Raw genomic sequence first — 15,389 nt, forward strand, 5'->3', positions numbered from 1 at the left:
CTTCAGAATTTTGCCCTGGGCATTCATCATTATTTCTGAATTTTCAACCCTCATCCAATGCATTCATAAAATATTATCTTTTCCCCATAGAAGGCTATGATACATCATGTCAGTTCAGGTCAGAAATGAAATATAAACGCAAGCAGAACTGGCATGAAATCGGAGAACACGAGATAGTAAAGATGGTGTTAATAACTAATTTCACTGGCCTCTGAAAAATGTACTGGAAAATATCATCCAATGCTTAGGACTCCAATTTGCCACAATGAAATTAGTGACATTCTCACAAGCAAGCAAATAAAACAAAGCGGGGTATCCCCAAGCCACAGAAAGGGTTGTAGGTTCTTATTCTTTCTAAACAGCTTTCAAAATGAGTGTTTTGTCCATGATTGAGTATATTTTATACAAGATTAAAGGGCATTAATTTCTGAATTTAGTAATCCAGTAATTTTGTGACAATTTAGTATAAGAAGAGGAATAGATTACTTGCTACTAATTTTGAGTTAAATTTCATATCTGAAAATAATAATAATAGCCCTGTGTTGTGATAGGATAACACCGATTTCCCATTACTGATTTTTCTACTAGGTCAGCTGAAACAGTTATTTAAAGATAATTTTTTTTAAACCATGCCCCACCCCTAAATGACATTTATATCTTCATTCATAGCTAAAACCCTTTTTCATTGTTTTCTGTCAAGAGTAATATCAGGAAATAATAGATTGGAATTTGTGTGCAAAAATGTATAAACAATAAGTCCAAAATGCAAACATTAAATTAAACCATGAATCACAATTGAGTGACCTCATTTTTAAATGCTACAAAAAGTAAAATAACAAGATAATTCGCAGCTACTAAGGTTCTTGAAGAGCTTTAAAACATAAGGGTGAGCCAATAGCATAAATTCAGCAGGAAAAAAAAAAAGTCTATTTTATTCTGCTAGCCTTCCCTGGAGAAAGTAATAGAAGGAACTGGTAAGGACAAGCCTAAGGCACCTTTCCATACTTTCCTTTCCCTTATGTCCCCAAGTCACAGTGCAGCTTGAATTGCCTTGGAGTCAACACTTTCAGGATAAAAAAAAAAATCATGCAACAATTTCAAGTAAATAAAATGTAAAATTAGTGCTCTCATTGGAATCCTTGTTTTACATAAGTGAAAGAAGACTATTTTGAAATATTTTCAACCAGAGTGATAATTATTATTTATACTCGTAATATCTTTTGTTGTGACTCGGCTGGAACATTGAGAGATGGAGAATAAACATGAAAGACGCAACATAATTTCATGATATGTAAAGTAACACTTCCACAGTTGGGAATTTAAAAAGTCATTTAAGTTTATAAGGACAGTGAGGATATTAAATGAATCAAATAATCATAGAATGTTTGAGGAAGGAAAAGATTTAGAAGTGCTTAAATGCAACTCTTCAAATTTTTTCATAAAAATGGTATAAATATTTTAGATAAGAAGTTTAAAATCCAAATATTAACCTGTCAAGTAATTTGGACCTTGGCCTTATGCTTTATTAAAAGATGCAAGTAAGAGAAGACCAATGTCTCCCCCATTTTGTTTGTTTACTGAATTTAAAAATAATCTGCTTTTTCAACACTTACACCGGTCCCCAGTGAAAATAAAGTCTCATGCACTTGTTTCAGCTTAATATGGACACAGTCAACATCATGCTATAAGTCAGATGTTATTGCTTCTGCCAGGCTATTCTGAAAAATACATCTTTTGGTAGTAAATATGAGGACTCATGAGAAAAATATGAGGACACCTATAACTTTTCATGCAGTCTGTATAATAAAATACCTGTTCCTTAGTTATTGAACATTTTATACAAAGAGAACATTTCATTTCAGATTTTAACAAGGATAACATAAACAGCCCTTGGTTACACAGGAATGATATCTACAGAATATTAGATGGTGACTAGAAAGGTGTGTGTGTGTGTGTGTTTATGTGTCTTTTATTTTTATTTTTTTTCAAAAGTAAGGTGGTAACATTGGCAACCATGAGCCAGGGCCCAAGTTTGCTGCATTAGACTGTTTTGTATTCACAAAAGCTTCACTCCTGTCCAATAGCTATGCAGAATTTGGATGCTTAAGAAGTTGATTGTTGAAAAGAAAACTTACTATTTGAGGCTACTAATTCACAAGTGAGTGACCTTGGCCTCTTTGTAGTCTTTGAAAATAGAAATACATTTTAGACGTGAAAAAAGACACTTCCATGAACACCCGTGAACATTAGCAATGCCTGTTAAATGCGTTATACTGTCAATGTCACCTTCAAGGGTGAGCTTCATAAAAGTTGTCAATATCTCACCTTTTGGATCAAGATTCCCATCCTACACAGCATCATTTTCTTCTGCTTCTCTCAATGTCTTATGTTAGCTCTTTTCAAACCGTTAAGATACTTTAATGTACTGTTGAAAGCATCAATTTCCAAAGCCACAAAGTCAAAGAAAACAAAAACATGCCTGACTGTGCTTCCCTTGAAAAGAGCATCAGTATAAATTTTCAGGTTCATAAACTCAGTGAGCTGATCTCATTTCATCTTTCTTAGTTTGAGCAGTTTTTATGTGGATGAATTTTTTGACAATGTGTTTCATGACTTACTCTTTGACAGTTTCAGTAGACTCTACAGGCACTGTTCACCTGAAATGTACTCTTTTTTGCATTCCCTTTGCCTATTAGAACTTTAAATAGCCCTTTTCCATTCTCCACAGAATTGTTTCTACATTTGCTCTTCAGTATCCTCATTGTAGTACATTGGGACCTTTTGAATTTAATAAAAATTATCAATATGGAGATTTACCTTTGGAAATGACATTTTATTTCCTGGGGTTATTTTTTGTAACTTTCTATTTTGATACAATTTCAAACTTACATAAAAGTTGCAAGAATAGTATAAGAAAATTTCATATATCCTTTACTTAGATCCAACAATTGTTTTCATTTTGCACAATTTACTTTGTCACTCTCTCATGCTCTCAATCTATCTATTTTTTTTTTCTGAGGCAATGGAGAGTATATTGGAGATATTGTGCCTATTTGCCCTGAAAGAATTACATGTTTCTTAAGAAGAAAGACTTTCTTGCACATAACCACATTATGATTCTCCAAATCAGAAATTTGAGCTTTGGTACAATAACATCATTGAATTCACAGTCCATATTCAAATAATCATCAACTGCCCCATAAATGACTTTTGTAGCTATGTTTTTCCAAAGAAAAAACCAAACCAGCATCATATATTGTGTATACTTATCATATTGCTTTTTTTTTTTTTTTATCTTTTGTCTTTTTGTCTTTTGTTGTTGTTGTTGTTGTTGCTGCTATTTCTTGGGCCGCTCCCGCGGCATATGGAGGTTCCCAGGCTAGGGGTTGAATCGGAGCTGTAGCCACCGGCCTACGCCAGAGCCACAGCAACGCGGGATCCGAGCCATGTCTGCAACCCACACCACAGCTCACGGCAACGCCGGATCGTTAACCCACTGAGCAAGGGCAGGAACCGAACCCGCAACCTCATGGTTCCTAGTCGGATTCGTTAACCACTGCGCCACGACGGGAACTCCCATATTGCTTTAATTTCCTTTAATCTGTAACAATTTCTTCAACCTTTATTTCTCTTGACCTTGCATTTGTGAGGAGTATGTGCCAGTTACACTGTAGAATGTCCCTCAGTTTGGGTTTATCTGGTGTTTCCTCATAATGATATTTAGGGGATGCATTTTTGAGCAGGAGTACTGCAGAATGGTATGTATTTCATAGCACATCACATTATAAAACAGATTCTGATTTGTTCCAAGAAGAATTTTTTTAATGGCACTTTGCTGCCTTCGACATTTGAAAAATAAATAAATATCCCCTCTAGCCAAAAAATGAAATACAATCAAATGCAATCTAGTCCTAAGCCTCCTGAGAATCTGAGAATTGATATACACATATATACACATGTATATATCTGTGTGTATATATATGGACACACACACACATGCACACACACCTACATGTTGTATACACACACACACACACCTTAGAACTAAAGGGAATATATTTTTTCCAACTTCAGAGAGATTTTTAATTTTATATTTTTATGCCTGTATATTATTTTATCTTCTTCAATAAATACTCATTGACTAGCTGCTCTATACCGACTTTTTTTGTGTGTCTGGCACCAAATACCTTGAAATTAAATATTTGCTGCCCCATGGCTTCATTTCCTATCCTAAACAATCTTAATTCCATACACTATGACACCATTAAAATGTCTTTGTTGAGGGTGCAAATTCTCTTGAATTTCCAGTTCAAATGAACATGCGCCAATCCTAATTCTGTTCAACAGATTACAATGTTTCATTCCCACTGTCCACCCCTATCCTATAACATGCCTAGATCTCTGCACCTCATTCTCGCCTGAGACACTTTGTCTATTTCTAATGAGTCCTATTCATTTTCTTCATTTGATTATTAGCCTTCAGTATCTCCCTGAATAATCCCTTTACCTTTTCTTAAATTAGTATCTTCAGTTCTAACTTTTCCTTGGAACTCCCAACCTTTATTTACAGGTGCTTTCTTGAAATTTCCACTTTGACATCTTGCTTTTACCTCAACATCATCCCTACTCCTCAGCTCTAATCCTGTTTCACTTCCAACATTCCCCATTCTGGTTGGTGACATTCCCTTGCTTCAAGTTATAACATTACCAAGATCCTCATAGGGGACTGGCTATGGCCTCTACTGTAATAGCATGGCAGTCATCTTCTCCTTCTGCTGAATCCCACCACCCTCAACACTCATAAGTACTTCTAAGAGTGCTCATCAATAAATGCCCTACATGGAAATCTTTCAGAATCTATTTCCAAGGGAATTACCCTCTAATCTGGTGGACTTGAAAGAGACAAAATTTAATGATTTAGCAGAAATTTCTACCTAGAACAGTGCTGTAAGGAAAGGGACAGTGTTAGCCTCTTAGGGATTAATTGCTGGCAGGATGTTGTGTTGTATCCCCACCCAAAAGTACTAAAAAAAGTAAAGCCCTGTGTATACCAACCTGCTCCACCTCCTGAATTCAAAGAGGAGTTCTGGAACTCTGAGGCTATCTCATTATTTCTTCACTTGCTTATATATCTGTGAGGGCTCTACTGCACTAGGCACTTAGATAACATGACATGTTAAGATTTTGAAACTTTTAGAAATAATAGTATCTCCTCATCTATTTTTGAAATACTGCAATGGTTCATAATATTTACATTTAAATGCTATAATATTGTGTTTTGTTATAAGCAGATTTATAAACCTAAGAATAAACATAACAGGTAACTTCAATAAATTAAGAAAGTGGATTAATAACACAATTTTCAGAAGTAGTTATAAAGGGGAACAGAATCATCATTATATCTATTTGGAGTGCTCAATGACACTGTACACAAATACATATATTATACCTAGGCATGATGACTGGTTAGAAAGTTAGCTACTTACTACCACATGATCCATCAATCACACTCCCAGGCATATACCCAACAAAACCATATTTTGAAAGGATACATGCATCCCAATGTTCACTGCAGCGCTAATAACAATAGCTAATAGCTGGAAACAACCTAAATGTCTTACCAACAAAGGATCAGATAAAGAAGATGTGGTACAGGTACATAATGGAATATTACTCAGCCATGAAAAGAATGAAATGCCATTTGTAGCAACAAGGATATACTTAGAGATTATCATACTAAGTGAAGTAACTCAGACAGAGAAAGACAAATATCATGACATCACTATGTGGAATCTCATAAAAAATTGTATAAAAGTACTTATTCACAGAACAGAAACAGACTCAAAGATTTCAAAGCCAAATTTATGGTTACCAAGGGGGAAATGTTAGAGGGAGGGATGAATTGGGAAGTTGGGATTGGCATATGCACACTACTATATACAAATTCAGTTGGTAAAAGGACCTACTATATAGCTCAGGGAAATCTGTTCAATACTCTGCGATGGCCTATATAGGGAAAAAATATGCAAAGAGTGGGTATATATGTATATGTATCAATGATTCCCTTTGCTGTATACCTGAAATTAACACAACATTGTAAACCACCTATATTCCAAAAAATTCATTGAAAAAAAAAGAAAATTAGCCACTTAATTTGAATATTTTAAAATATCAGAATATTGACACTATTATACTTTATGTTCCTTGCCTCTACTGAATCAAGTTTCTTATTTTCACTGAGGCTGAATGAAGTATATACCCAATCTGTATATTAGGTTTGGTCCTTAACATCCCCATGTTTGTGATAAATAGCGTTATGCTTTCCTCTTTCATAAAATTTCTAGTTCATATTAACAACTGTTTTAACACAGCAAATATACATTGAATACTGTATATAAGTCAAACATGTAGGAAGCATAAACCATGGGTCTAGAAGCCAAAGTCAGGCATTCTGCCCCTTTAGTTGCCACAAAACCATCTTTCTGAAAATACATGATTATGGACTCAGTGTTTGTTTTCCCTCAAATTCGTATGTTGAAACTCTATCTCCCACTGTGATGGTAGCTGGAGAATGGAGTCTCTGGGTGATAATTACAGTCAGATGAGGTCCTAAGGGTAGTGTCCTCATAAAGGGATAAGTGCTATTAAACCTCTCCCACCCCTTAATGTGTGCATTGAGGAAAAACCATGTGAAGACACAGGGAGAAGGAAGTCTTTTGCAAGGCAGGAAGAGAGTTAAACTTCCCAGTCTTAAGAACTGTGAGAAATAAATTTATTTTGGTTAAACCCAGTCTAGAATGTTTTGTAGGGCAGCTTGAGCTAAAACATACAAAGTTTAAGAGAACGCCAAATGAATTCAAAATACAAACATCTTCAACAAAGATTGAGTAGGTTATTTGCTATGAGAACATTTTTGTGGTGGTATGCTAGTCAACAAACATGCCATGAGCTCTGACTTTTGAACAAGCTCCCAATTCTTGATATGTCTTAGAATCATATTTCTGCTTTATTTTTCCTTTGCCTGAGAGATGTATCATTTATGGTTTTATAATTTTTGAGTGGGAAAATAGCTCATGCATATTTTTCTTAGATACCACTTTCCATATTTTTTTAGTCTTAGTACATATTTGAGACTTCTATTACATGTATATTTACTAAAAAGTTTTTCTCTTTAGACAAACTGTGGAGCTGTGCTGCTATCATAAAGTTAGACTTTTAAAGACAGCTCTGCATTTGCTATTAAAAGTCAATGTCAGTTTTCTAAGCATAGAACAATTTCTCAACACCACAGATAAAAAATGAAACATATGAAACATCCAGAAACATCTGCCAGTCTCCAGCGAATACTCTGCAATCAATCTGTGCTATCATAAAATAAGAATAGAGGTCTTTGCTTTGAATTACTAGCACACAGTACCTCATTAACTAACCCAGCCAATCAATTAGAGTCACTGAAAGGGGCATAATAGGACTTTGGGGGAATATAACCATTTTTCCTCATTAAGTACTAACAAGCCAGTTCTCATACTTTTCTGATATCATTATGTTCCCTGCACTTCCTCCCTGCCCATTAACTATAATCCTAATAATCACCTATCTGCTTAGAGCAGCCTTATCTTTTTAATTTACCTGCTCTATCATTTTGAACATATTTCCCTGATAGTTGCAGATTTTCTTCCTTTGGCAAAATTGTCAGTCCAAAATAATCTTACCTTTCATTTATGATCCTGCTTGAGTCTTTTAAGCAGTCCACTAATAAAATGCGTGGTTGAAAATTTGAGTGACTGTAAAATGAACTATATGGAAATTGGCAAAGTGATGCTGTGCATTCATCATGTCAGGATGTGTCCCACATTCACACTCCTCTTGGTGTGAGGTGGCTAACTAACTAATTGGACAGGAAATCCCCTGTGAACTGGCAGAGGGCATTCTGTTTACATTAGTAGTTATAATGATGCCGGTGCTATTACTTGAGAACTTTCTCTCAGCTTTAACAATGGGATGTAAAACTGCTCTTTCAGAGATTACCAGCACAGCTGAAAAAGGAATATACATCAATTCAACGACTCCTTATTAAGATTTCTTTTCTAGAATTTGTGGTATTTTTAAAATCATTTACTTGGTAGAACCAAATTATTTGGATTTGAGTATGACTGACTAAAGCATGTAGTATTTATTGCATGTGAGCTCCCATCTTTTTTCTTTTTTTAGATTAACTTTCCCCACTAACTTTCTGTGCCTCTAACAAGCCTGACTCTCTCAATTTAAGGATTTGTGGTCATATTTTGTAAGTAGTTTGGAATATGGTAGATTATCTTCAGAGTTATGGTTTCTTACATAGAGGACAAGGTTCCTATGTGTGAATTCCTCAGAATCATTAAAAATTTGCCCAGCCTGTTTGATGAAAAGAAAATTGAACTTAGAGCTGAATCATTTTGGCTTGTTCTTCTTTTAACATTTTTCTAATGTTTATACAAAATTTTCTCTTTGCATATTATTACTCCCATGTGGAAAATTATCCAAAAATGCATTAGGAAAATGAAAACTCAGTTGAACTCTCATGGCATGTTACTTTTAGTACCCTTTGTTGGATGGGCATTTGAAAAGATGACTCATTTTTTTTTCTCTTACTGTTTTTGGAAGACATTCAAATATCTGTGAAGCTTACAGAAGGATGATCTGGAGTCTGGCAAACAGGAAAGTGGTCGCTTGATCAGAATTATTTCAACATTCCTATCACTTCTTGGATTTACTTTGGCAACAGATAGCTTCACCACACAAACCCAATAAATTATGGCCATTAATGCTGAATAACACATGGTAAGTGAGAAATAATAATATTCCCATGAGTTACTTGCATGAATGTAAATAGCTGGTATGCTATCAACTGGCAAAACTTATTAGTTACATGTTTGTGAAGTATACTTATCATACTTGAGGCAGAGAAAATATAGATCTCATTAAAAAGATAAAACATTTGACCAAAGAGATTCAAAATATTTAGCAGAAACAATCATTTTATAAATATTTAAATAATGGTTGAATAGTGAAGTAAATACAATATGTGTAAGTCAAAGTTCTATTTATTTATAAATTCAAGTCATGAAAATGACAAAATTGTTTAATATAACAAAGCTTCACCTACAACTGGAGTGTCACACGTAAATATGACTGGAGAGAATCATGAAGTACAAATAAAAGTGGTATATTATAGATTAAAAAAATAAAAAATAGGAAAAGTCCTTAATCACTATTTTAATTTTATTATATTTTGATACTAAATTGCATTATATATAAAAATTAGAAGAGAAATGAAATAAATTACTCAATCAAGCACTGTAAAATAGGCATTATTATTTCAATGTATATCTTTTCAACTTTTTTCTATTCATATATATTCTAAGTGAATTACTACAGCAGTAGTATATAAGCATTTTATACACTTTTTCACTTAATATATTCCTTGGGTCTATATAAAATTCATATGTGTATATATATTATTGCCGCATGTTATTTCATTATGTGGATTTGTCGATATTTATGTAACTATTTGTCTATTGTTGTTCATTTAACTTTCCTAATCTTTACATTTTAATGCTGTGATAGACTTCTTTGTGCATTTGGCATTTTCTATATTTTATTTTTGTTTACATATTCCCTGGAGGGAAATTGCTGGATAAAAATTTCCAAATACTCTGTAACCTCAGGAAAGTACAACTTTAGCTGATTATAAAAGAGCTATGAAATAAAAAGTTTGCCATTTTATGATAACTTTTTTAGCTGATGTGGAGGAGACCAATAGCTGTTTCTCCCTTCATTCTCCTGGAGGCCCTGATTTCTACCTGGCACAGGGCCTCTCAGAAGAAAAACTACATTTCTCAGGCACTCTTTTCAATTAGAGTAGCCAGGCAATTCAGCTTTACTTAAGAAGAAATAAGAAGAATGCAAATATGCTGTGTGGAAGCTTCTGGAAAATAATTTACAGATGCCCTTTGCCTCTTCCTCTTCATTCCTTTCTCCTTCAAGCTTTCTGGAATTTGATGGCTGGTGATCAGCATCTTAAGTCATGAGGACACAGGCTGAGCCCTTAGAGCAAGGGCCTGAAATGACCCGGGGTCCCTGTGCAGTACCACATTTCCAGGGCAGACTTTGCTGCCTCTAGATTTCATATGAGGGAGAAATCAACTTCTCTTTTATTCATGCCTCTGTAACTTTGACTCTCTGCTACCTGTATCTCAATTGAATTCCATCTGATAAAAACAAAAGCGTTTTCTTGTCATTTTTAGAAAGTTGTTTTCGGCTAGATTCCTGGCATGTTCAAAAGAATCCCTTCAATCCACACTATAAAGAGAATTTTAAAACCCACAACCAATTTCTGAAAAAGGAAGACTGTGCCAGATGATATTGAAATTAATAATCATGAAACAATAGCACTTGTGTTTTTGTTTCATTTGTGGACAAAGACTTAGATACAGGTGCAAAAATAAATCCTCTTTTGCAACCCAGAACACATTGTTCAGTAGGAGTTTTGATACAGATAAGGAACATGATAGCTAAAGCAGATTTAAGTGGTCGCAGGGAGGGGGATGCAGGGGGGTATTGGTAAACATAAAGGCTGCTTCCAGGGCTACAGAACTGAAAATATTAAAGCTTAAGATAGAAGAGAAATTATCAACATTGTTGAGTTAGCACTATAGTTTTGATGTTGCTGGTGTTGACATGAAACAAAGATGGCTTCTCGTTTTTAGGCTTTTATCTTGAACACATGTTTGGACTATGGGTGTGTCTTGTGCTTCAGGTATTGGCATATCCCAAGGATCTGTGCTGTTGTAGGGTGTGATAGTTTAGGGTGTCTAAAATTCACAACCAGGCAGATACATCTCTTCTGACCCTAAACATGACCCTACCTAAAATGAACTTGTTGAGTAAATTGGATCCCAAAGGTTATAGGGCTGCACTCATGGCATGTGGAGATTCCTGGGCAAGAGGTCGAATTGGAGCCACAGCTGCTGGCTGGCACCATAGCCACAGCAATACATGATCCAGGCCACGTCTTCGACCTACACCATAGCTCACAGCAACGCCAGATCCTTGACCCACTGACGGAGGCCAGGGATCAAACCCGCCACCTCATGGTTCCTAGTTGGATTCATTTCCGCTGGACCACGATGGGAACTCCATATTAAGCTTTATTTTAAGGCAGGTGGGGGAATTTTGAAGTGTGTCCAATATTTCATTGACACTAAAGAAGCCCAACTAAACAACTGTGGGCTCCCTTGAAGATAAAGACTGAAACATTGAAAGGACCCAAAACATTGGAGAAAGCAGTGGAAAGAGAATCCGTAAAAGTTTATTGACTTAAATAATTTTGTCTGTGTTACACATAATAAAAAAAAAGCAACAACCTTTAAACAAACAAAACAAAACAACACCAAAAAAAATCATGAAACAGAGATGTGATTGTAGGATTTAATCCCATCCTCATGAAAACTTGCTCTAGTTATATCAATGTTTGTCATTGTAGATGATCAAATGCATATATACATGACTGATTATTTTTTCTATTTTTAGCCAGTAATTTAAATCTCATAAGACCACAAAACTTGAAGCAATGCTAACAAGCCATTTGCCGAGGACCTCTCATCTGGAAGTAAAGTTTATTATCCTCAGAGGAAAAGACCAGTTTTGTTGATTTGAAAACATTAACTCAGTAGTCAGCTGACTTACAATAAAGTCCTGTTAGATATTGTTTGAAATTCAAGATTTAATTATGTTAATATTAGACCTTCTCAGGAAAGCCCAAGTCTTCTATACCATAGCACTTTTATTTTCTTAAAACTCAGACTGAGGGTCTGATTTAGCTGTAAATGTTTGGTCATTACTTCCTGTGTACTGGACATCATTGCTTTCCCCTTGCATTTTCATGGCCATGTGCATGTGTTATCTTACTATGTAGTTATTAGATTATTTGATAGTAGTCCTCTTCTTTCTTTCCCTTCTTTACCTGGTAATCTATTTCCTTTCTCACTTAAGAGATGGTAGCCTTGTGAATGCAGGGAGGCCCACTTGGCCCTCCCCATGGATAAATATTTGGTTAATTGAATTAAGTTTCTGAAAGTTATTTGTCTAGGGATGAAGCATGAGCTGTGTGTGGTTTTAATTCTTTCTTCCTATTCAGCATTCATGCCAGCTGTTGACTTAAAATCATAGAGTGGAAAGCATCATTGTAGTTTTGTTTACTTTCACACACTTCTTTTTGCCTCTGATCCGTGAGGTGAAAAGTAATTTACATTTGATGTGTAGTCCCCTTATCTTAGCCAGAATGACAGCTGCCTGAGAGATAACTTGTTAAATGTAAACTGTGTAGTTACCCCTTGCTTGCACAATATGCCTTGTCGTAACACAAGCAGATGTAAATACAGGCCTGTAATTACTTTCTGTTATGCTTCTCTGCATTTATGGTCCTGAATGTATACAGATGTTTCAACAAACAAATTACTGCATAGTTATTGTACCTCCAATTTGGTGATGGAAAAATGTCTTTTAGAGATTCAGAGTTTAAGAGGATGCTTCTACCAATAAGAAGAGGTCTTCAAAATTTTCAAAGGCAGAGTACCCCATCATTAGTTCATGTAAGGTCAAATGAACTTTGGTCATGAAATGTCTAACCAACCATGAGAATTGAGTTCAATAATGATTCTACGTCTAATAGAGACATTAACTTACTTTTGTAAATTATTTGAGACATAGGTCAGAAAATCATTTTATAAGTTCAGAAACCTGAAATGTTATTTTGAAAGCAAAGTGAAATGTGCTGCATATTTAAATCAGGAAACATTTTATTAGCAATTCCTCAATGTATTATTCTCCTTGAGGCCTTGAAAGTGAATGTGGTATGTCTCTGGTACAGTATCAAATAAATACATTGTACTTAAGCAAAAGTTGGATTGAGTGACTTTTCTTTAGAGATTTAAGATATGTTAGGAGGTATTTATTATTATTTGTAAAGTTCAGTTTCCTGTTATGCCCAAATGTAGTATTTAGGAAGTATCTGGGCCAAGAGTACCACAAGTGGAGCACTACTGCTTAAGATATGCAAAAATTTATTTATTTTTTTTGTTTTTTTTTAGGGTCATACCCATGGCATATGGAAGTTCCCAGGCTAGGGGTGGAATTGGAGCAGCAGCTGATGGCTTACACCATGCCCATAGCAATGCTACATCTAGACTGCCTCTGTGACATACACCACAGCAGGCAATGACTATCCTTACCCCTCTGAGTGAGGCCAGGGATGGAATTCCACATCCTCATGGAGTTTTTTACCTTTGAGCCATGATGGGAATTCCAAAAAATTTAAACATCCTCTCCATCCAGTTTATTTCTGAGTGTATACTAGAGTTAACACCCTCACGTCACTGACCATAAAAATTATACTAGAAGTTAAATGTTTTAGTGACAAAGGGTATGTGATTAACAGGAAATAACTCTTCAGGAACTTAAGTCTTTCAGGTATTTCTAATACATGACCTTACTTAGGATGGAAAACATTTTATAGTATGACAACCCAGTATGTCCTATCATTCATTAAGTTAATCTCTTGTAGGAAATTTTAGAGAAATTCATTTGAAATTGTTTTTCTTTTAATAATATATGTTTATATTTTCTATATCCTAGTAATTAGAAGAGTTGTGGAGGGAAAAGTTTTTAGCACTTGAGAGTAAAGACACTGACCATAACAGATGACTAGATAACAGATATAACACAAATTTTAAGAAAGAAAATTGAGAGAGGAGGTTTCCCTTTCTCTTTCATAAAGCATACATAGCATTGCATCTTTTTTAAAGGAGTGACCTTAGGCTTCAAAATGTTATCAAATCTGAGTTTGAGGGGCAACCAATTATACTGAAAATATGAGTGCCAAAGGAATGGTTTATTCCTGTGTTCAACTACATTTTAGTTTATGGTGAGTAATCCTTGAGAATCCCACTTGCATTAAAAAAAAAATTAGTTTGCTTTTCTATTCTGATTTATCAACTCATTGTAACTTTGCCTCTAATAGCCATAAATGCCTTTTCTATCAAAATGCAATTTAGATAACTTGATGAAAAATAAGGCATTTTTTTTTTGCAGATCCACTTCACTATTATTACATAAAAATTGTATACAATAACTTTGTGCCACAATTAGAAAATTTCATGATTCATCTCTGTAGCATAGAACTTGGGATGTTTCACATGACAAAAAGAAGCCTAACCTGTTAAAGTTTCTTTATTTATAAAGCAATTTATTCTTAGTTTTTTGCTTGAATCTTCTTGAATTCTAATTTATGGATTAAAAAAATTCATTTTGGTGATATGTTTACTTAAGTATATTGTAGCTTACAACATGTAAGTTTTTAGATTTTACGGAAAATTATTTACTTGTATTTATATAGAGTAATATATGCATGTTTGTCACTGTACTAATTTTTTAATGTTTTATTGAAGTATGGTTAATTTACAAGGCTGTGATAATTTCTGATGTATAGCAAAGTGACCCAGTCGTACATATATGCGTATTCATTCTGATTCATTTCCTGTATAAATTATCACAGAATTCTGGGTAGAGTTCTCTTTGCTATACAGAAGGTCCCTTTTGGCCAATTATTCCATATACCTCAGTGTGCCTATGTCAATCCCAAACTCCCAGTCCACCTCTCTCACTCCCACACCAGTACCCTTTGGTAATCAAATGATTTTCAAAGTCTATGAGTCTGTTTCTCTTCTGTGAAAAAGTCAGTTTGTATCTTTTTTTCCCAGATTCCACATATAGATGATATTATATAATGTTTGTCTTTCACTGTCTGACTAACTTACTATGATAGATTCTAGGTCCATCCATGTTGCTGCAAATGGCACTGTTTCATTCTTTTTTATGGCTAATACTCCACTGTATATATGTGCCACATCTTCTTTATCCATTCCTCTTTTGATGTATATTTAGGTTGCTTCCATGTCTTGGCTATTATAAATAATGATGCACTAAACACTGGGGTACATGCATCTTTTTGAATTATGGTTTTCTCTGGATAGATGCCCAGGAGTGGGATTGTTGAATTGCATGTAGTTTTAGTCTCAGTTTTTTGAAGAACCTCTATACTGTTTTCCATAGTGGTTGTGCCAATGTATATTCCCACCAACAGTGTAAGAGGATTCCCTTTTCTCCACACCCTCTCCAGCATTTATTATTTATAGACTTTTTGATGATAGCAATTCTGGTTGGTGAAAGGCTATACCTAATGGTAGTTTTAATTTGCATTTCTCTAAAAATTAGTGATGTTGAGTATCTTTTCTTGTGTTTTTTTTTTTGGGCATTCATATGTCTTCTTTAGAGAAATGTCTATTTAGATC

The 15,389-nt window shown here is 34.7% G+C and overlaps 1 non-coding gene across 1 annotated transcript; it reads left to right on the plus strand.

Moving 5' to 3' along the window:
• The first annotated feature begins 10,429 nt into the window (after window positions 1-10,429).
• Window positions 10,430-10,549, plus strand: LOC146395130 (small nucleolar RNA SNORA40). Its single transcript, XR_014833014.1, has one exon. It is a non-coding gene; the product is annotated as a small nucleolar RNA SNORA40 (small nucleolar RNA).
• Window positions 10,550-15,389: the final 4,840 nt, after the last annotated feature.

The sequence above is a fragment of the Sus scrofa genome, chromosome 17 (assembly GCF_054392235.1).
Source record: "Sus scrofa isolate SSC_HxYL_T2T_F1_AM1 chromosome 17, Sscrofa_HxYL_maternal_Yorkshire_Landrace_v2.0, whole genome shotgun sequence".
Taxonomy (NCBI): Eukaryota; Metazoa; Chordata; class Mammalia; order Artiodactyla; family Suidae; genus Sus; species Sus scrofa.